Raw genomic sequence first — 21,340 nt, forward strand, 5'->3', positions numbered from 1 at the left:
GCAGACACCCTATGCTGTGGCTTGCAGGATGGGAAGGACTGCAGCTGTTGGCTGGCCCAGCTGATGGCAGGGGTTTTATGGTGATGGTGTAGCCCTCCAGCTCTAGTCTTTTGTAGCTCAGGAGCAGATAAGTGGCCATCACTTCATCATACTTCTGGCCCATCAATGAGTCCTGGATCTCATCTCATGTGTAGCCCATAGACACCATTGTGGAAATTAATTAATGGAAACCTCATTACAATGGAGTCAGGAGGTCAAAAGGGGGAGCTCTCACACCCTATGTTGATAGCAGAGCCCAATAGGAAGAAAAGAAACTTCCTTTCTTGACTGGCAAGAAGCTCAGCCAGTGAGACTGTCACAACTCAGCCACTACACTTCACACTCCCAGTCTCCTCCAATGGACTCTTTGTTTACAATAGACCTCCCAACTTCTTCTTCCCCTCTATACAAGTTTCTCCTCCCTTTGCTGCTGGAGTCTTGAACATGGCTTGCCATGGTTGCAGACCTCAAATTGTAATTCTTTGCTGATTGCGAATAAACTCATTTTTGCTGGAGACATAACTGGCTGCCTCTTTGGATAAGGTCAATGCCATCAACTCAGCCAGGGGTCCCTATAGTCAGGAGGTGGCTTGATATGAGGCTTCAGTTCCTCTTCATGGTCCCTATTCATCTGCGGGTCCTTTGCAATTTCTGCTAAAGTGCCTCTCTCACTAGGGTTGAGGATCAGGAATTTCTTGAGCAGATTTTCACATTCCATGAATATGAAGAAACAAATATGGTATATTCTGTTCAGTACCCATTAGTGCAGCTCCCTGAAGTTCTGTCCATTGAAAGGTAGGGACCCAGTGAACGTGTAAGAAGATGACTGCGGACTTCACACATCCATCATTCTAGGGCAGCACGAGGGGGACTGCCACAGAAGGAATCCAGTTTGTTCCAAAGGTAAACTCATTGCTTAAGCCAAGGTCTGGCATTTTTATGATCAGGTCAGCATCGAAAAGCAGGTTCTCTGCCATTAGGTCCCTGTGGGCAATGCCCTTCTGGTGGTAGTACTGCACAGAAGACATTATCTGCCAGAATTTGCCTCAGGCCTCTTTCTCTTTCATGTCATCGTGGTCCAATAGATGATGGAACACCTCTCCTTTGCTAATGTACTCCATGACCAGGTATAGCGATTCCACTGAATCAATCACTTCGCATAGTTTTGCCATGTTGAGGTGATTCACAGAACAGTCTCTGGAGGCTGAAAGAGCTCTACTAACTCTAGTTGATAACCTTCATGGCCACCTCTGTCTCAGTCAGGATGTATGTGCTGGGCCAACTTCACTTTAGCAAAGCTGCACTGGCCAATGTCTTGAGGCACCAGTAACTGTCCATATGGGTCTCCTTATCAGCAGAGATGGCCTTGAGGCCTTGCAGCATGGTGACCTACTGCTAGCACTACTCACAATATTAACTAACAATACTAACAAACTATATAAAAAAAGAGAAAAAGAATAAAGAAAAATAAACAAATGAAAAAAAAAGAACAGAGGAAATAAGCCAACTATGATCAAAGTCCCTGAGGTCACCAAAAACCACTGTCCTGGGCTAAAAGAACCAAAAATGTAGGCCTAGCCAGGGACTTACATACGGGCTTGGGATTCCCTCACAATGGGTCTTTATGAGCTCAGAACAAGAAATGGACCTATCATGACTAGGCATTATTAGCAGTGGTTTTCTCACTTTTTGTCTCAAGATCTCTTTTTTAAAAACATAAAGGGACCCCTAAAGAGCTTGTTGTTTATGTGGGTTGTAGAGATTAATATTTACCTTATTAGAAATTATAACCTGTGGGATGCTTCATTAGCCTTTTCATTTCAAGTTTGAAAATCTACAGTAATTTCTGGCTTTAAAAGAGCTCCTAATGCATGCACTTAAAATAATTCAATTCCTTTTTCTTTAAACTCTGAGCAGTGTCAAAATGATACCACAATTTTACTGGCTTCACAATACCATTGACAGAGACTCTCTCCTTGACTAAACTCTAGTCAGGCTCCTCTAAGCCCTCGAGGCCTCAACCTTGGCATCTGTCAGTGTCAGGCCTGAATTGTCCAGTTGTAGCAAGAATCTTGCCAAATCAGTTTAGAGAGAACCCCACACCCTTGATATCTGATCAAACTCCTCATCCCAATCCTTGGTATCTGATCACCCTGGTCTGCCTCCAGCAGGAATCCTGTTGGGTCTCTTTAACCAGAACCCCTTATCCCTGATGTTTCCTCTTAGTAATTTCCTTCCAGTGTCCCGACCCTGCTCCTTGGCTATAAATCCCCATTTGCCTATCTTTTATTTGGAATGGAGCCCAGTGCTAAACTGAGGTCTCTTTTCCTGTATTGCAATAGTTCCTGAATAAAATCTATATTTACCATTTAAAAGACATAATAAATAAAATCTGTCTTTACCATCTTAACTAGTGTCCAGCTTTGTTTATCTTTGACAGTTTCTTGTTCACGACTTTAATCCTCATTTACTTTGAATGGCACAGGATGGCATCCTGCAGTTTAGATAAGCTGAAGTTATTTGTTCTGATGTTTGAAGCTAAAGGGATTTTTTAAATTATTATTTGATGTGGGCTAACACTAGTTGAATCTCTGAAACTGTTTAACATTTCCTTATTTTAGTTGTCATATACAATGAACTGCAACTCAGCTGATCACTGCTTTTTTAAATTAAACTTTTCATTTTGAAATAATTGTAAACTTAAGCTGCTTTTTTAAAAGGTATTTTTTATTTTGAAATAAGTGTTAACTCATAGGAAGTTGCAAAAATAGTACAGACTCTTGAGTGCCCTTCAAGCAGCTTGTCCAGTGGTGACATCACAACTACAGTACAATGAAAAGCCAGAGACTGACACTGGGACAATACTGTTCCTAGATTACAGGCCTGATTCTCTCACCAGTTTCTACATGCAGTCATTTGTGTTGTGTGCGCATGTGCAGCCGCAGGCAACTTATTCCAATTGTAGATGTGCACAAGCACCGCAACAATCAAGACACTGTTCCATCACCTGCCTGTTGCCCCGTTATTGTCATCCCTCCCTCCCCTTCCCCAAGCCTGGCAACCACTTATCTATTCTCCATCTCTATAATTTTGTTATTTTGAGAATGTTATGTAAGGGAAATCATACAGTGTAATTTCATTTTGAAACTGGCTTTTTTTCACTCAATGTAATGTCCTTAAGATCCATCCAAAGTGTTGCGTGTATCAGTAGGTTGTTCCTTTTTATTACTTAGTATATCCCAGCTATAGCTGCTTTTAGACACAATGGTACAGCATTGGTGGTGGTGGGGGGGGACTGGATAAGGTTCTGTGGATTTGCACTCCTGGCCACCTTGTAACTCCCTGGGCAAGGCCAGAAAGTTTTGAACAGTGACAGCTGATGGGCTGGGCACCTCCCCCCACATAGGGCCCTCTTGAGATGCTACATTAAGGAGCACATCCCTCTTCCCCTCTTCAAAGTGTCCACACTCAGGTACACAGGTGTCCTCAGACTTGACTGTGAAAGAAAATCATTAAGTAAACAGTAGTATATCAAGCACAGAGCTGTGGTAAAAAATGTGAATGTTCATATCATTAAGTGAAATAAGCTAGTCTAGAAAGGCTACATACTGTATGATCACAACTATATGACATTCTGGAAAAGACAAAACTATGGAGACAGTAAAAAGATCAGTTGCCAAGGGTTAGAGGGGAAAGAGGGATGAGTAGGCGGAGCAGAGGATTTTTAGGGCAGTGAAACTATTCTCTGTGATACTATAATGATGGACACATGTTATTATACATTTGTCAAAACCCATAGAATGTACAACACTAAGAGTAAACCTACACAGAGAGAGAGAAGTCAAGATGGTGGCATGAGCAGACTCTGAAACCACCTCCTCCCACGGACACAGCCAATTTACAACTACTGGCAGAAAAATTACCCCTGAGAGAGAACTGAAAATTAGATAAGAGGAACTCCTGCAACAAACCACAATCCTGACTGAGGTGGAAGAGGTAGAAATTCCATTCTGGAGAGAAAAAACGCCACCTTCACAAGCTGCAGCACTTCATGGCCGCCGGGGAGCAGCCCCAAAGTTACCGTATATGGACCCCATGGTAATCACAAACCAGAAACCTATAATAAATACACAAAAAACTATGAGAAAGGAACCCAAACATAACACTAAAGAAAGCCATCAAACCACAAAGGAAGAGAGCAAGAGAAGAAGAAAGGAACAGAGAAGGACTACTAAAACAAAGAAAAAAGTTAAAAAATGGCGGTAAGTACATACTTATCAATAGCTACTTTAAACATCAATGGACTAAATGCTCCCATTAAAAGGCATAGGGTGGCTGACTGGATAAAACAACAAGACCCATATATATGCTGCATACAAGAGACACACTTCAGACCTAAAGACACTCACAAACTGAAAGTGAAGGGATGGAAAAAGATACTCCACGCAAATGGCAATGAAAACAAAGCTGGGGTAGCAATAATCATATCAGACAAAATAGACTTTAAAACAAAAACTGTAAAAAGAGACAAAGAAGGGCGTTACATAATGACCAAGGGAACAATCAAACAAGAGGATATAACACTTGTAAATATCTATGCACCAAACGTAGGAGCACCTAAATATATAAAGCAATTATTAACAGACATAAAAAGAGAAATAGACAGTAACACAATAATAATAGGGGACTTTAACACTCCACTTACACCAATGGACATATCATCCAAATAGAAGATCAATAAGGAAATATTGGCCTTAGGACACACTAGAACAGATGGACCTAGTAGATATATACAGAACATTCCATCCAAAAACCAAAGAATACACATTCTTTTCAAATGCACATGGAACATTCTCCAGGATTGATCACATATTAGACCACAAAACAAGTCTCCATAAATTTAAGAAGATTGAAATAATACCAAGCATCTTTTGACCACAATGGTATGAAACTAGAAATCAGCTGTAGGAAGAAATTCAGAAAAGCCACAAATAGGTGGAGATTAAACAAAATGCTACTGAACAACGAATGGGTCAACGAAGAAATCAAAGGGGAAATCAAAAAATACCTGGATAAAAATGAAAATGAAAATACGACATGCCAGAATTTATGGGATACAGAAAAAGCGGTTCTAAGAGGGAAGTTTATAGCAATACAGGCCTATCTCAACAAACAAAAAAAATCTCAAACAAACAATCTAAGAGTGCACCTAAAGGAACTGGAAAAAGAAGAACAAAGCCCCAAATCAGTAGAAGAAGGGAAATAACTGACATCACTTCTCACAAGTCTTTCTTAAGCACCTTTATGTTCCTGGGTCTGTGCTAGGAATTAGGAATATGGTGGTGAATGAGGTCTGTGCTAGGAATTAGGAATTAGGGAATTAGGTCCCTACCATCCTGGAGCTTGTGGTCTAATGCCTTCCCTATCAACTGAAGATCTACTCCTTGGCCTGACTTCATGTTCTCCATGGATAAAAGCTTTGGGGCTTTTAAGTCTGTATTTGAAACTGGGCATGAACTTCTGGGACCAGTTATCCCCCGTCACCCTGGATATTGACTGAGGATGCTTGCATTTTTTTTTCTTGGTGAAAGATAGTTTTACTATATTTGTTAGAATTAAGGATAATTGTACTGCTGCTCCTAAAGTCACACCTGCTCATCTATAGAAGTGTGGGCCTCAGTTCCATGGTGAGGCTTCTTGTCCCATGCAGAGTCCCCTACATCATATGTCTTTTCTCCATGTATAGGAAATCAAGTTGGAGCAAGAAGATAAAGCGAGGACAGAGGAAAGAGGAATTCTCCCAGGCACCTGTCCAGGTGAGCACTAGGTATATATGAGTCTTTGTCAGGAACCTCTCTGGCCTGTGGCTTGACAGTTTGGAGTATTACATTAGGAAATGTCCATCAGAGACAGTTGTAAAATGCCCTTTTTTTCCGACAAGAAGGCCAAAAACGTTTAGTATGAGCCTCCTCGTGGACCTCCTTTTCTTTTTCTCTAACTTTCTGTTCATTATCTCATACTTTACTTTGGCCTCAGAGGGGGGAAAAAGATCTCTCTCTTCCTTCTTAAATTTAAGTCTCATATGAGCTCTTTGTCTAGTTCCTTCTCACTTTACATTCCTGACAATTCCTTCTTTCCATCAGCATCAATCTCAATCTTTCTAGAGTCTTTAATACAAACCTAAAATTTTCACACTCGTGTCCCTTTCATTGTAAACCTCCTGAAAATCTCTAACTCCTTCGGGTCTACCTTCACTAATGTGTGCATTTTACCTTTTCTTTACTTCATCAACTTAAATTTCTTTTCAATTTGTTTCGGATTTGGAGACTCTACTTAAAGTCCAAGGGTTAACTTCTAAGCAGCATGTTTTTAGAGAAGAACAATCTAAAGGTTTAAAAATGGTAAGATTTCTGATTTTCCACAGTAGGAAAATACCATAAATTAGAAAAGCCACAAAGTTACCAAGGGATTCATTTTCCCAAGAAAAAGTTGTCCCTCTGGAGAGATACCCTGAAACTCTTGTGAATTTGGAGAGAAGCATAAGTTATCTCCAAAATTTTTTCTTCCCTGAGTGTTCACACAAGTAAATGTTTCCATAAATGTGACTCAGATATTGAGTGTTTCAAACATAAATTTGTCTTAAACTTATCAGAAGATGCTCTGTGAATCTGATAAGGACTTATGGCAAAGCATCCATCTTTTTTAACTTCTGAGAACTCAAACCAGCAGAAATCATATACAGGCACTCAAAGTGGCAAAAACACCAATTATAATGATGTTATACATAGCAGAATTCCTGGAAGAAAAATTCCTATGATAGCATTGAATATTAAAAATATTATAAATTATAGTTAGCATTCATTTCTTAATCAACAGGAGAGAAGTCATCTTGGAGTGAAACTCAACAAGTGTAATCAGTGTTTTAAAGTCTTCAGCACAAAATCTAATCTTACTCAGCACAAGAGAATTCATACTGGAGAAAAACCCTATGATTGCAATCAATGTGGCAAATCCTTCAGCAGCAGTTCTTACCTCACTGTTCATAAGATAATACATAATGGGGAGAAACCCTATGAATGCAGTGACTGTGCGAAAGCCTTCAGTAATCCCTCATCCCTTAGACTTCATGTGAGAATTCACACTGGAGAAAAGCCCTATGAATGTAACCAGTGTTTTCACATCTTCCGCACTAGATGTATCCTCAAAAGGCACAGGAGAGTTCATACTGGGGAGAATCGTTACAAATGTAATCACTGTGGAAAGGCTTCAGCACGAGCTCCTCCCTTACTGTCCACAATAGAATGCATACAGGGAGAAACCTTATGAATGTCATGATTGTTGTAGAGCCTTTAGGAAGAGCTCACATCTGACACAGCATGTGAGAACTCATACTGGAGAAAAACCCTATGAGTGTAATGAGCGTGGGATATCCTGCAGCAGTAGCTTTTCTCTTACTGTGCACAAGAGAATACATAACGGAGAGAAAGCCTACGAGGGCAGTGACTGTGGGAAAGCTTTTAATAATCTCTCATCTGTTAAGAAACTTGTGAGAACTCACACTGGAGAAAAACCATAGGAATGCAATCACTGTGGGAAATCTTTCACCACTAACTCTTACCTTTCTGTGCATAAGAGAATTCATAATAGGTAGATATGAATATAATAACTGTGGGAAAGCATTCATTGATCTTCCATCCCTCGGGCATCTTCGGGACTCACATTGCATGTATAAATTATTTGTCGTGTAATAAATTATCCCTAAAATTTAGTGGTTCAAAACAACAAGCATTTATTATCTCTCAATTTCTGTAGGTCAGGAGTTCAGGAATGGATTAACTATGTAGTTCTAGCTCAGGATCTCTCATGAGAAACAAGATGTCAACCAGAACTGCAGTCATCTAAAGTCTTTGGGACTGAAGGGTCCACTTCCAAGGTAGCTTACTCATATCCCTTGCAAATTAGTGACAGTTGTTGGCAGGAGTCCTTCAGTTTCTCCTTATGTAGGTCTCTCCATGGTGCTGAGTATCATCACAATATGGAAGCAGGTTCCCTCCAAAGGAGGTGATCCAAAAGAGCCCATGCAGAAGCCATAAGTCTTTTATGACCTAGCCTCAGAAGGCCATATTCTCTCTTCATCTGGATTGTGTTGGTCACCCAGACTGATCCTGCCACACAGTGGGAGGGAACTACACAGGATATGAATACCAGGAGACAGAGATCACTGGGAATCCTCTTGGAGTCTGGCCTTCAGTGAAGAAAAGCCTTCAGCACACCCTCATCCTTCTAATCTGACAATATGGAGTAGCATTCAATAACCCACACGTTAACTCACTCTGGAGAGAAGCCTTCTAAGTGCACTCTATGTGGTAAAACCTTCAACACAAACTCTGACTCTACTGTGTGCCAGAAGATGACCTACTGGGGAGAAACCTAAAGAATGCAATAGCTATAGGAAAGCCTTCAGTGATAGCCTTCGGGAGTCACGTCACAATTTACACTAAGGGAAAACTCTATGAATATCATCAAAATGGAAAACCCTTCAGAGGACCCTCATCCCTAAAGACACACATGAGAAATACACTGCAGAGGAACACTCTGTATATAAGGAATGGCAAACACTGGCACTCTCCCCTCTAGTCTACGCTGCTCTGTGCTTGGGGAGGTTGATGGACTATATCAAAGAGCTCATTTGCTTTAGGCTTCTGTTTGGGTTGGTCAGCGGGGAGCCCAGATAGGAGATCAGAGGGATGGAGGAGAGTGAGTCCATGCCGTGACTATATCCCTGCAGGAGAACTGGGGTCCAGATGTTACCCTTGAGCTCTTCTCAGCCCCTGTGGTGCAGCTGTCTCCCCTCTGCCCACTATGACCCCAGACTCACCCCCCTCCCCTCACCTTTTCTTCCTTGCTCTTCCAGTGACTGAATATGCAGTATCCCTCTTTGGTTTCCCTACACCCTAGTCCTGTTAACATGAATCATTCTGGCCTAGTGACACATCAGTGCATGGAGAGCATAATGGAAAGTCTGTACCATTTCCTACAGGGCCCCCAAATAATCAGGATTCATCACATCACTGACCTCACCTTCCACCACTCCCCTATTTGCTCCATCCACTGTAGCCATACTGGTCTTGCTGTAGCTCCTTCACCCCAGCACAATTCAATGTCAGGGTCTCTGTACTGCCTAGACTGATATCCCCCAATGTAGCCACATGGCTCACTCTCAGTTCACTTAGGTCTCTGCTCAAGTGTCCCCTGAACAGAGAGGCTTTCATTCTCACTCCAGATAAATGAGCAAGTCTCCAATTCCCACATTTCTTATCATTATTGGGAGATATTCGTCTCAATAGCACATATCACCATCCAATTAACTCTATATATACTTATTTATTTGACTAATATTTATTCCATCCCAACCCCCACTAGGTTGTAAGCACCATGATGGCAACGACTGTGTGTGTGATCCATTACTGTAGATCTTGTGCCACAAATCATACCCGGTACTCAGGCAGTGCTCTGTAGCATAGAGTTTAAGAGTATGGACTCTGGAGAGAGACCATTTGCGTTCAAGTCTAGACTCTACCACTTAATAACCTGCTCACCTCAGGCAAGTAACATGTTTTGTGCTCCAGTTTCTTCATCTGTAAAATGGGAACATGAGAGTGCCTACTTCGTAGACTTGTATTAAGGATTCAATTGGTTGATATATGTAAAGCACTTATGAAACTTCCTGGTATATAGGAAAGACTGTATATGTATTTCATCTTCTATTGTGAATTAATTAAAATTTTTTGTAGGAATATGCCAAGCAAAAGAAGCCAGACAGAAAGGAGTAAATACTATATGATTCTATTTATATAGGTTTCTAGAACAGGCAGAAAATAATCTCTGTTGGGGGAAAAAATCAGAACAGTGGTTGCATCAAAGTGTGAGGTAAGGGAGGTGAGGCAGTAGCTGGGCTTGACTGGGAAGGGACAAGAAGGAACTTTATGGGGTGAGAAAAATGTTCTATATCTTGATAGAGGAATAGGTTACACAGGTGTATGCATTTATCAAAATGCATTAAACTGTACACTTAAGATCTGTACGTTAAACTGCATGTAAATTATACCTTAATTTGCATCAAACTCATTTTGCTAAGCGAAAGAGACAGAAAGCCATATGTTGCATGCTTCCATCGTATGACATTCTGGAAAAGGCAAAACTGTAGGCAAGGACAACAAATCAGTGGTAGCCAGGAATCATTCTGACAGTACTGTGGCGGAGAATAAATGATTCTATGCATTTGTCAAAGCCCACAAAACCGTGTAGCGCAGAGTGTATGTAATACGTGCAAGTTTAAAAAAAATCAACCCATGTGACTGAGTATCCCAGGATGGAATGCAAACTGTGACAAATGAATCTAACATTATTATAAATTTATGATATCATCATACTGAAGGGAGTTGGGGGGCAGAAGCTAACTTGAGTAACTTTGGAAAACGGGTGTTTTGACTAGAAACTGTAAGGCTAAATATAATAGGAACTGTACACTGTACGTAAACACTGTATTCTAGTTGGTAAATTTGTTTCTTCTGTGAGAATAGCCTAGCAATTCTGCACCTGCTTTACCCATATGCTGAGGGTGAAGAGTATGGATGGTAGGTAGAGGATGGTGGGAACCAGGTTTCTCTGTTGGAGATAGAAATTATAAAGGAGCAAGAAAGGAAGGTTAGGATGAATCCTGTAGTTCAGGATTATAGCTGGAGACATCAGTACAAACTCAAGTTTACCTTAATATGTATACAGATGGACAGATACAGAAAGAACTATAGATATGCCGATAGACGTGCTTTACTATATATACATATGTTACTAGCTCTGTCTGCTTTGTCTGCTGAGAGGGCCTAGAAGTAGTGACACCTGAGTAGCAATGAGCATACCCCGCACCCAAATCTGCTTTCTAATACCCTTTTCTCCAATAAAAGGAACCAGAGCTCTTTGGAGAAATGAGTGACTCGAGGGCAAAAGAATGGGAATGTGTAAAAAGGACACAGAAGCCAACTCGAAAGAAAGCTCACAAGGGGCAAAGCTAGAACAATTTGAGCAACAAAATAAATTTATTGGATTATAGCCCAAAGTATAAAATACATATACATAAGTCCATGCTTATATAAATGAATGAGTGACTAAACGGGGGAGAAATGACTTCTCTACAGAAGAATTCCATTATAATATATGTAGATACTCCCTCCCAGCAGGAGATGGAACTTAATTCCCACTCCCTCCACCCCCTTGAGAGTGAGCCAGACACAGTCACTTGCTTCCAAAGAATACAGCACGGAAAGGGAAAAACAAACAGTAACTTTACAGTGGAGAAACCTGGCAAATACTACCTTGGCCAAGTGATGGACGTTATCATCAACAGTAATGTCACGTGGATATTATGCTCCCCATACGATGTGACTGGAAGAACACTTCATCTCTGTGATATTCGTGCTAAAAACTGATAACCCTAGTTGATCCTAACAAAAATATCAGACTAATCCAAACTGGGGGACATTCTACAGGACACCTAGCCAGTACTTCTGATGACTGTTAAGGAAATCAAACAAAGGCTAAGAACCTCTCACAGAACAGAGGACACTGGAGAGAGCTGACAATTAAACATAACATGGTACCCTGGGTTGAATCCTGGAATAGAAAGAGAGCATTAATGGAAAAGTCAATGAAATCCAAGTGAAGTTTGAAATTTATTTTTTTTTTTTGGTGAGAAAGATTAGCCCTGAGCTAACATCTGCTGCCAATCCTCCTCTTTTTGCTGAAGAAGACTGGCCCTGGGCTAACATCTGTGCCCATCTTCCTCCATTTTCTGTGGGACACTTGCCACAGCACGGCTTGATAAGTGGTGCATACGTCTGCGCCCAGGATCCGAACCTGCGAACCCTGGGCCGCGGAAGGAGAGCACGTGAACTTAACCACTACACCACCAGGCTGGCCCCAATAGCTTTTTTTTTTTTATTTTTTTTAATGGTTATAAATCTGGTTTCTCCTTCTAGAGAATGGGACTCATAATACTGTGAACATCACAGGAGTTTTGTGAGGATGAACTGTGATAAATTCACATAATGCACCATGTACTGTGCACCATGCCTGGCTCAGTCAGAGTTAAGAGCTCAATGATTATTGGTTGCATTATTGTTTCTAGAGCAATGAAATGTACCCAGCCTCTTGATGGCAGGGCCTATGACACCGTTCTTTGGGAGTTCCCAGAAAATAAAAACGATGTATAACAACATCAGTAACAAAAAAAGCGGCAAGGTGCTGAATGAACCGCTTCATATATATGCGTATGAATTTCATATGAATACGAATTACTGGAGAATCTTGTTAAAATGAAGATTCTGATTCAGAAGGTCTGGGGTAGGGGCCAAGGTTTTACATTTTGAACAAGCTCCCAAGTGACGCCAATGCTGCTGGTCCAAGGACTGAAATTTGGGCTGCAACTTTTCTATTTCTGCATGTTTTTAAATTTTCCTTAAAAAAATACAAAAAAGTTTTCTCCATCTATTCTTTATCTCTTCACCACAAAAAATACTCTTATTTTTAAACCCAACTATATCATATGTAACCCACCAGTCGTCAAGATCTTAAATAAGCAACTATTTCAACAGTACAGTCTTCCCCGCTTATACGCAGTTTTGCCTTCCACAGTTTCAGTTACCTGCAGTCAACTGTGGTCTGAAAATATTAAATAGAAAATTCCCAACTTCGTAAGTTTTAAATTTCATGCTGTTCTGAGTAGCATGATGAAATCTCGCTCCATCCCACCTGGGACGTGAATCATCCCTTTGTCCAGCGTATCCACGCTGCATAAGCTACCTGCCCATTAGTCACTTAGTAGCTATCTCAGTTATCAGATTGACTATCGCAGTATCACAGTGCTTGTGTTCTAACAACCATGGACATCATCTGCTTATGACATCCAACCATCAACATCATCATGGCTCAATGATCCTCCTCATGTATTGTCAGAAGGTCAATATTAACCTAGCGCTACATCACAATGCCTAGATCATTCACCTCACTTCATCTCAACATGTAGGCATTGTATCATCTCACATCCTCACAAGAGGAAGGGTGAGTACAGTACAATAAGGTATCTTGAGAGAGAGAGAGACCACATTCACAGAACTATTTTTACAGTATACGGTTATAACGGTTCTATTTTATTATTGTTGTTGTTAATCTCTTACTGTGCCTAATTTATAAATTAGACTTTATCACAGGTATGAATGCATAGGAAAGAATATAGTATATACAGGGTTCTGTATTATCCGCAGTTTCAGGCATCCACTTGGGGTCTTGTAACACATCCCTCGTGGATAAGGGGAGGCTACTGTACAAAAAAGGGGTAACTACACATTAATGTTTGCCCCCACATGATCTCATACCTATGTAGATAAAAGTAATGTCTTGCAAAGTCAAGTCATATACAATTCTCTTAGCCTTATCAGTTAAAAAAGCCTAAATACTTTACAGTAACCTAGATTAACCACAATCCTAGGAAATTGTGTGACAATTTTAATTTGGTAAATTCTATTTGGAAACAGAGTATCCTATTACTAAGGCTCCTGCTTAACGATTTATTGAGTTTTCAAAGGATAAGAAGCGATCTTAGATGATCTTAGATTTAGTAGCATACACAGGATATTTGAGAGAAAAAACAGGAAACGATGAAGAAAGCACATACTGAACCGAGAAATAGGGAATAACAAAAAATGAGATGTAAAAGAGTCATACTTTCCTGCAATTAATGACATCACAGAAAATTTTAAAAACTAGTTTCCTTAACTCAATGATTTCTAGCTATTCTGGCTTTGTGATTTCACACTTTCCCATCCTCCTTAAAATGTTTCTTAACACAAACTTTGGAAATTTAAAAAATGACATTTTTTTAAAAACTCTGAGATAACTGCAAAATAAGCTCAGCAAACACCATTTTAACTGGTATTGACTTTAAAAATTGTTCAAATTTATTTAGTGAAAGAAACTAACTGATTTTGATGGCAAGAAATCTTTCTGGTATGTGTATACATAAATACAATGTTTCCAAACACAGTATACCATAGTGGAATTCAACAGGACACTAACAGATCCATGGTGCAGACTGTGCCCTGTGTTCAAATTAACTCTGAATCGGTTTTCCTTAAATGTCACAGGTCATTGAGGCTCCAGGGCTTCTCAAAGCCTCTAAAAAGCCTTTTAAACTCTGAATTTCTAAAAAGGAGGTTTTCATTGAGAACATTTCCAGTGATCATAGTCCCTATTCACTGCCTACCCACAACACTTTACAAGCTGAGATCCAAAGATTCTTGAACCATAAAATGATAATTAAAATATTTTCTATAAGCCAAGGAAATTGAAGGGTTACAGTCAACAAAGCTCCATTGCCAGCTAGAGACTAATTCTAAATGGTTGAGACCATTACAGCACATCACTAACCACCTGCCTCACCCTGTAAGAATTTTTCAAGAGCATAATAGACAGAGACTAATTAAAGTGATTCAAATAAATTCTCAAATTTACATGGACAAACATTTTATTAAAAATTTAATCTACAGGCAAGCAGAGAAATTCTTCTGAGTATTAAGCATGTATCAATCATCCAAAAATGAGCAAAATATGATAATATATTTCTGGTCTTTACCCATAAATCTAGTCCTGGAGTAAATCATCATTCAAGATAATTTTAAAATAAAAAATATCTACCCAGGATTTGAAAAATTTGGTTGCAAATAACAACACATCCACACAGTGAGGAACTGACGCTCTGAAATCTTCCCATAGTATCTTCAGAAAGCTTAACTTCAGTTACATAATAAAATTTGTGCTGAGCTGAAACTGATGTACAGGTGCATCCTGACCCAGATTTCTTAGTAAATAAGTTTCAAAACTGTCCGTTATAGCACAGCCCAAGAGACATTTTCCTATGTATTCTTCTTCCCTTCAGTCAATGGTTATAGAGAGCTTTCTACACGGAAAGAATCAAAAAACCATTTTTTTAGTAGAAAGCTAATTATACCAACCAAAAATGCTAAATGACTTCTTAAGTCTATTTCATTTCATAAACTTCATTTTCATAAAGGAAAAAAGAAACGCTAAAGCAAAAATACATTTAAAAATTCTAGCCAATAAAAATCAAATTTTACTTTAAAAACTATTTACAGTGTATATTAATTTTAAAAGGAGAGCATATTTCTATTCTCATCACTCTATATTAACATTCATAGTTACTGAAACTTTTGTTGTTTGAAAGAAAATCCCTATGTCTGTAAAGTTCACCTCCTCACTCTTTTAACTAACTAGGCACAATCTCCCTTCTCTGTACTGCCTTGTTATAAAAGCTTTGGGGAGGGGGTCTCAGGGTTAGTAACAATGACAGTAGAGCAAAGAAAAAGGATAGCATAACAGCCGTAAGGAAGAAAATGAAAGCAAAATAGAAGCAGGTCTTCCTCCTCCTGATAAACAAACACCAAGGCAGTTGAAAGAATTAGATAACTCGACAATCATACTTCTCAGAAGCACATACCTTGTATGGTAGAAATGGTGACTCAGAATAATTACAGAATATGCTTTGCAATTATTTTAAATAAGTATGCATTATAAAAGACTCCTGTAAGTAAATCTGCTTTCACAGGGTTTAACTTTTTTCAACTATACCATCTAATTTGACTTACTACTCACCTTTGCTTTAGATACGGCAGTAAAATATATAAAAGATTACTGGAACAGGTAAGCGGTCAGAATATAACAGCACGCGATCTCTCCGCATACTCAACAAGAGGATTTACTCTCAAGAGGCTTACTTCCTATTTTCCAGGTAGTTTTGTTCCTGTGTCTCCTCTAGGTATTTCTACCTATCAACCATTTCATTGCTCACTAATGAATAAGACAATGCGGGACAATGTGACTCTCCTATTCACTTACTATAGTCAATATACCTGTAGAGATCTGAATCAAAACTGAGATTCAAAAGTCTTCTAATTTACCTCTGAACTCTGGTGATTCATAAAGTTTTAGATAACAGAGTTTGACTAGAATCACCAGAAACTCTGTTATCTAAAATTTTATTACACATTGTAAAAGTGATAGGATGAAACTTCAAAATCATTTAGTTCAACTCTTAATTACTTTACAGTTGAGAAATCATTCAGAGAACTAGTTAGATGGTGTCAACTCAGGTTTTGTAACTCCAGACCAACACTTGTTCTGCTAAATCATGCTGCTTTCTGTAACTACTCCTTCTTCTCTATGATGTTCTTGTTATCCAAACAGTGCACCTGTGAAAGCTGATAAACTCAAGTATTCCTAGAATGACCAGAAAATCCCAAGTCTCAGGTCAAATACATATACCACTGCTTCATTTTCTACCCCAACATTTTTTCTGAAACCCTCCTAACTGCCAAAACTTTCCTGTTTCTTGTCCATCACATTTCTCTATCACTATAATTAATGTTTTAGTTATCTAGTACCCTATGTTACATAAAACATAATGCTAATCATAATAAGCAAATATTGAGCGCTCATTATATCAGGAACTATATTAAGACCTTTAGATGTAGCATCTCACTTAATCCTCAACTTCAAATAAGATAACTAATACCGTAATCCCCATTTCAAAACTGCAAAAATCAAAGCCTCAGAAGTTAATTTTTTCTTTTTCTCTCTCTCTTTTGCTGAGGAAGATTGGCCCTGAGCTAAGATGTGTTGCCAATCTTCCTCTTTTGGCTTGAGGAAGATTCACCCTGAGCTAACATCTGTGCCAGTCTTCCTTCTTGTATGTGGGTCGCCGCCACAGCATGGCCACCAATGAGTGATGTAGGTCGGTGCCCAGGAACTGAACCCGGGCCACTGAAGCAGACCACACCAAACTTAACCACTAGGTCATTGGGCTGGCCCCAGAGGTTAAATAATTTGTCCTAATTCACAGAGCTAACCAGAAGTAGAACGGGGATAAGTAACCAGGCAGTCTCACTCCAATGTCCATATTCCTGATCTCTACATACGATAAGTATATATAACTACATGGACTTTATTATTAATATGCAGATAACTCAAAATTTGGGGGCTACAGAAGAATTTAAAGAGTCTTTGTATTTGAAGAGGCTTCTTTCACATTAAAATAGCTTAATATGGCTTATTCCCATAAACTATATCTTCCTTCAAAAGACATGGCTCAAGTAAGAACTCTTAACTCACTCATATATAATTAAAACTCAAATTAAAGAAAATAGGAGGAAAAAAGAGTTGCAACAATACTTTAACAAATATCCAGATCAGCATTGTCCAAAAGAACTTTTTGTAGTGATAGTAATGTTTTCTATCTGCACCGTCCATCATGGTAGCCACTAGCCACATGTGACTATTCAGCATTTGAAATGTGTCTAGTGTGACTGAGTAACTGAATTTTGAATATTGTGTAATTTTAATTAATTTACATTTAAACAGCCACATGTGGCTAGTGGCTACTATATTGGACAGCACAGGTAGAAGATAAAATGCCAGAAAAAGATGAGGAAAGAAATTCTTATTGCCTTTATTTAGAGAGTGCACTAACAGTCAAATCAATTTAAATCTCTTTTCCTACTTGTTCTAGCTTCAGTTATTAACCCAAACAATATATACCTCCAAGGAGATTTAAGTAACCCAAACTTCTATACTTAAATTCTTTTTTGTGTATCTCAAAGGAAAAAAATAACTAAAACCTGTATTATCAACAAAGCTCCTTATAGTAGAAACTTTTTACTGTTTGGATACCTAAGAGGAAGAATTTGAACTTGAAAACTGCCATCTACTAAGAAAACTAAAAAGAGTCACACAAGTTTTCCATTCTCTTCATAATAAATACTTGATAATAAAGTGCTTACCTTGATTCTCCACTACTGTTTCTAACACTTTCTTCACCACTGTGTCCATTCATTGTAAATATCAAGTTTTAAAATAAAATATAAATCTTCCCAGTTTAAAAGATGAATATAAATACTGACTCCTCCTTGAATACCAAAAATTCACAGACGAATTTTCTTCAACATTCACAGGTTTCCTGGGACCCTTTTTGATTCACCTAAAGAAAACATATTAAGAAAATAAGAAAACTTCCTGTAGAGAAAAAGATAAGTCTATTTAGAACTTATACAAATCTACCTAGGCCAATCAGAAATACCTAGGCTTCCATTAACTACATTCCTGACTACTTACTAGAATTTACAGCACACCAGTGCTTATTTTTGACAGAAGAAATCAGAATATCTGCTGAGTGATAAAACTTTTAGACTAACTGCAGCTGTGTAGCGATACATATATACACTTTATGGATAACTAGCTAACTAAAGAAAAATGGTAATATATAACATATATATACCTTCCAAGAATAGAAAACGGAGTCTTATTAGATACTTTGTCAAACCAAGTAAGGGGGGAAAAGGTTACCTTTAATCAAACACTAATTCATATCACCAAGAACTTCATACACTTGAATGAGACAAAGTTTTGAAAATACTCACATAAGAACAGAAGAATAAAAGAGTATCATACAATCTTCGCAAAAACTGTACAGGTCAAAATAAATGTGTACTTTCACAGGAAAGCCGACAGTGGAATGATAAAATTTAAATAATATTTATCCAGGTTGGACTTGCCGAGATTCCATTAAAAAAAAAAAAAAAGGTAATGGAATATACACTATGATTTTTTAAGTAACGGGTTTGGGGCAGAAATCACGGACCAAGACACAGCATTCCCACCTTTTAAGATTTCAGCACAACACTGGAGAGTCACCTACAAGCCATCCACGAATAAACAAAGGAGATCTCTGGCAGGGGAGGGAGAGGAAGAAGCGGGGGAAGGAGACGTCAGATCCTCTGACCTCAGCAAAGAGAATTCAGTCCCAAGATGATCTCCATTCCACAAAAAAAGAGGAGGAAAACAGGCTGTTGCCAACTTAATCACAGCAAACTCTACATCTAGATCGAGATTTTAATTCTCCAGAGACTAAGGTCCAGTAGACTCTTTGCAAGAACTGGTTATCCAAAAAGTAACTGTTCCACACAACATTTATTTATCATGTTAAATATTAATTCCAACCCGTCAAAGAGCTTTACTGTTCAACAAGTCTTAAAAATCTAGGGACTCTAACAAACCGCCTCTTTCCCGAAAGTCTCTCTGCGTTGAGAAAGTTCACTCCTCTTTTCGTTCTTTCCTTTCCACCTTCCTTTCGCTCCTCAAAACGGCTTTCTCTGGACATTCTAACTTCCTTTTCCCCCTCATCTGCCTTCCCCGAGTCAGTCCTCTTTCTGAGGCCCTGCTCACAGCCCTGAGTTCTGCAGCTCCAGGCGCACGCAGCTCTCTCCAGCCTTTCCCGCGTCTCAACAATGAAGTCAAACCTCCCCAACCCTCCTCCCCTGTGCCCGGTCCTTCAACAGCTGCTCTGCTCCTGCTGAGTTTCCGAAGCGGGGCTCGAAAGGAGGCTGGAAGCCTTCCTCCTCCCTCCTCCGTCCATCGCAGCTTCGCTCCAGTCAGTCTCCCGGCCGGACGCACACTCCCACCCCCGTCCCTCCCAGGGCCTCCCTCCCGGTCCCCGAGTCTCTCTTCCCGCCTCACACTTCCCGCCGCCCCGCTCCGCGCCCTCCCGGGCTCGCCTGGGCCGCCGCCCCTCCCCCTCGCCGCCGCCCCTCCCCCTCGCCGCCGCCCCCCACGTGCCGGGAGGCCGGGTCGCGGCGGGGGCGACGCGCCGGCCAAGCGCCCGCCGCTCGTGCTCCGCGGCTCTGCCCTCGCGGCTCCGCCGCGCCCACGCCGAGGAGGCCCGGGCTCCGCCGCCCGCCGGCGCTAGGACGCGCTCCGCGGAGCCCCCCGCGCGCCACTCACGCGCCCCCCGCGCGCCCAGCCCGGCCGCCGCCGCCGCCGCCCTCGCAGAGCCGCCCCGGCCTTCGCCCGGAGCCCCCGCCCCCGCCCTCCGCCCGGCCGGCTCCCGGCCTCCCCGCCACGTCCTGACCCACCCGCCGCCCCCTTTCTTACCGGCCGTGCAGGCTTCGCGGGGGCGGAGGGAGCCCAGTCAGGTCTCCGCCGCCGGGTGAGTCCTCGGGCTCCGGGCGTCTCGGGGGAAGCAGGAGTCCGGGAGGGGGAGGGGGAGGGGGAAGCCCCGGCCCGCGGCTCCCACGCGCGACCCCCTGCGGAGCGGTTCCAACAATCTATTCATGATGGAAGCACCAACGGCGAGGGCAGCTAAGACGAGAAAGGACGAGCCGTCGTCGTCGCCGCAGCCACGTGCGCGCTCCCGCTCCCGCCGCTTATCGGCTCCCGGCAGCCGCCATAACGCCGAGAGAGCAAGCGCAACCGCCGCCGCCGCCGCCGCCGCCGCCGCCCGCGCGACGTAAGCTCCCTGCTGGCTCCCCTTCCCCACTGGGCGCGAGGAGGGATTTGTTGATGCAATTGGATTCAAGGTCAGGTGGAGGAGGGAAGCTGTGCATACAATGGAATGGGAGGGAGCTGATTGATGACATCCATTTGAAAGGTAATATGTTTGGAGATGAGTAGGTGTGGAGATCATTGGTGTAGGACTTACTGAGTTTCTGATGCCTTTGAGTCATCCAAGAGGCTTTTGGATAGAAGTCTAGAGCTGAGAAGTAAGATCTAGACTGAAAACTAACTGTTAAGTATGTAGGGAGAAATTAAAGTCTTGAGTATACATGAAATAGACTTAGCAGACAACCTAGGAGTGTGCAATGAAGAGTTTAAATTAATTTTTGCCTAGGTAGAGGAAGATGAGCTGGCTAAGGAGTTGCAGATATCAGATGGGTGTTGTGCAATGGAAGACAAAGGCATAAATGATTCAAGGAAGGAGTGGTGAGTAGTGTCCAATGCTGTTGAGAAGTCATGTGAAATAAGGCCTGAATAATATCCATTAGATTTAGTAACATAAGGGTCATTTACCTTAGCAAGAACTATTTTGTTGGAATAATAGGACCAGAAGCCAGATTGGAGTGGGATGTGATAAATGAAGAAATGGAATCAGTGAGTCTCAATTTCTCTCTCAGACAGTTTGACTTTGACTTGAGAGTGAATATGAATTGTTCTGTTTGTTTTTTGGGGGGGCTTGTGGATTTTTGTTTGTTTAGGTGACAGATTTAAGGTGTTTCAAAGACTGGGAAATATCCCTTTGAAAGAGAGGTTGAATATATTAGAGTTAGCTGTAAGAATTAACACATATACCTTTTTTTTCCAATCGGGAACTGAACACTAGATATCACTGTTTATAATTATGGGC

At 40.8% G+C, this 21,340-nt stretch overlaps 1 pseudogene; it reads right to left on the reverse strand.

The window, feature by feature from the left end:
- Nucleotides 1-320: 320 nt before the first annotated feature.
- On the reverse strand, nucleotides 321-17,980 carry LOC131401871 (serine/threonine-protein kinase MARK2-like; annotated as a pseudogene).
- Nucleotides 17,981-21,340: the final 3,360 nt, after the last annotated feature.

This window comes from Diceros bicornis (assembly GCF_020826845.1).
Source record: "Diceros bicornis minor isolate mBicDic1 chromosome 21 unlocalized genomic scaffold, mDicBic1.mat.cur SUPER_21_unloc_1, whole genome shotgun sequence".
In the NCBI taxonomy this organism is placed as follows: domain Eukaryota; kingdom Metazoa; phylum Chordata; class Mammalia; order Perissodactyla; family Rhinocerotidae; genus Diceros; species Diceros bicornis.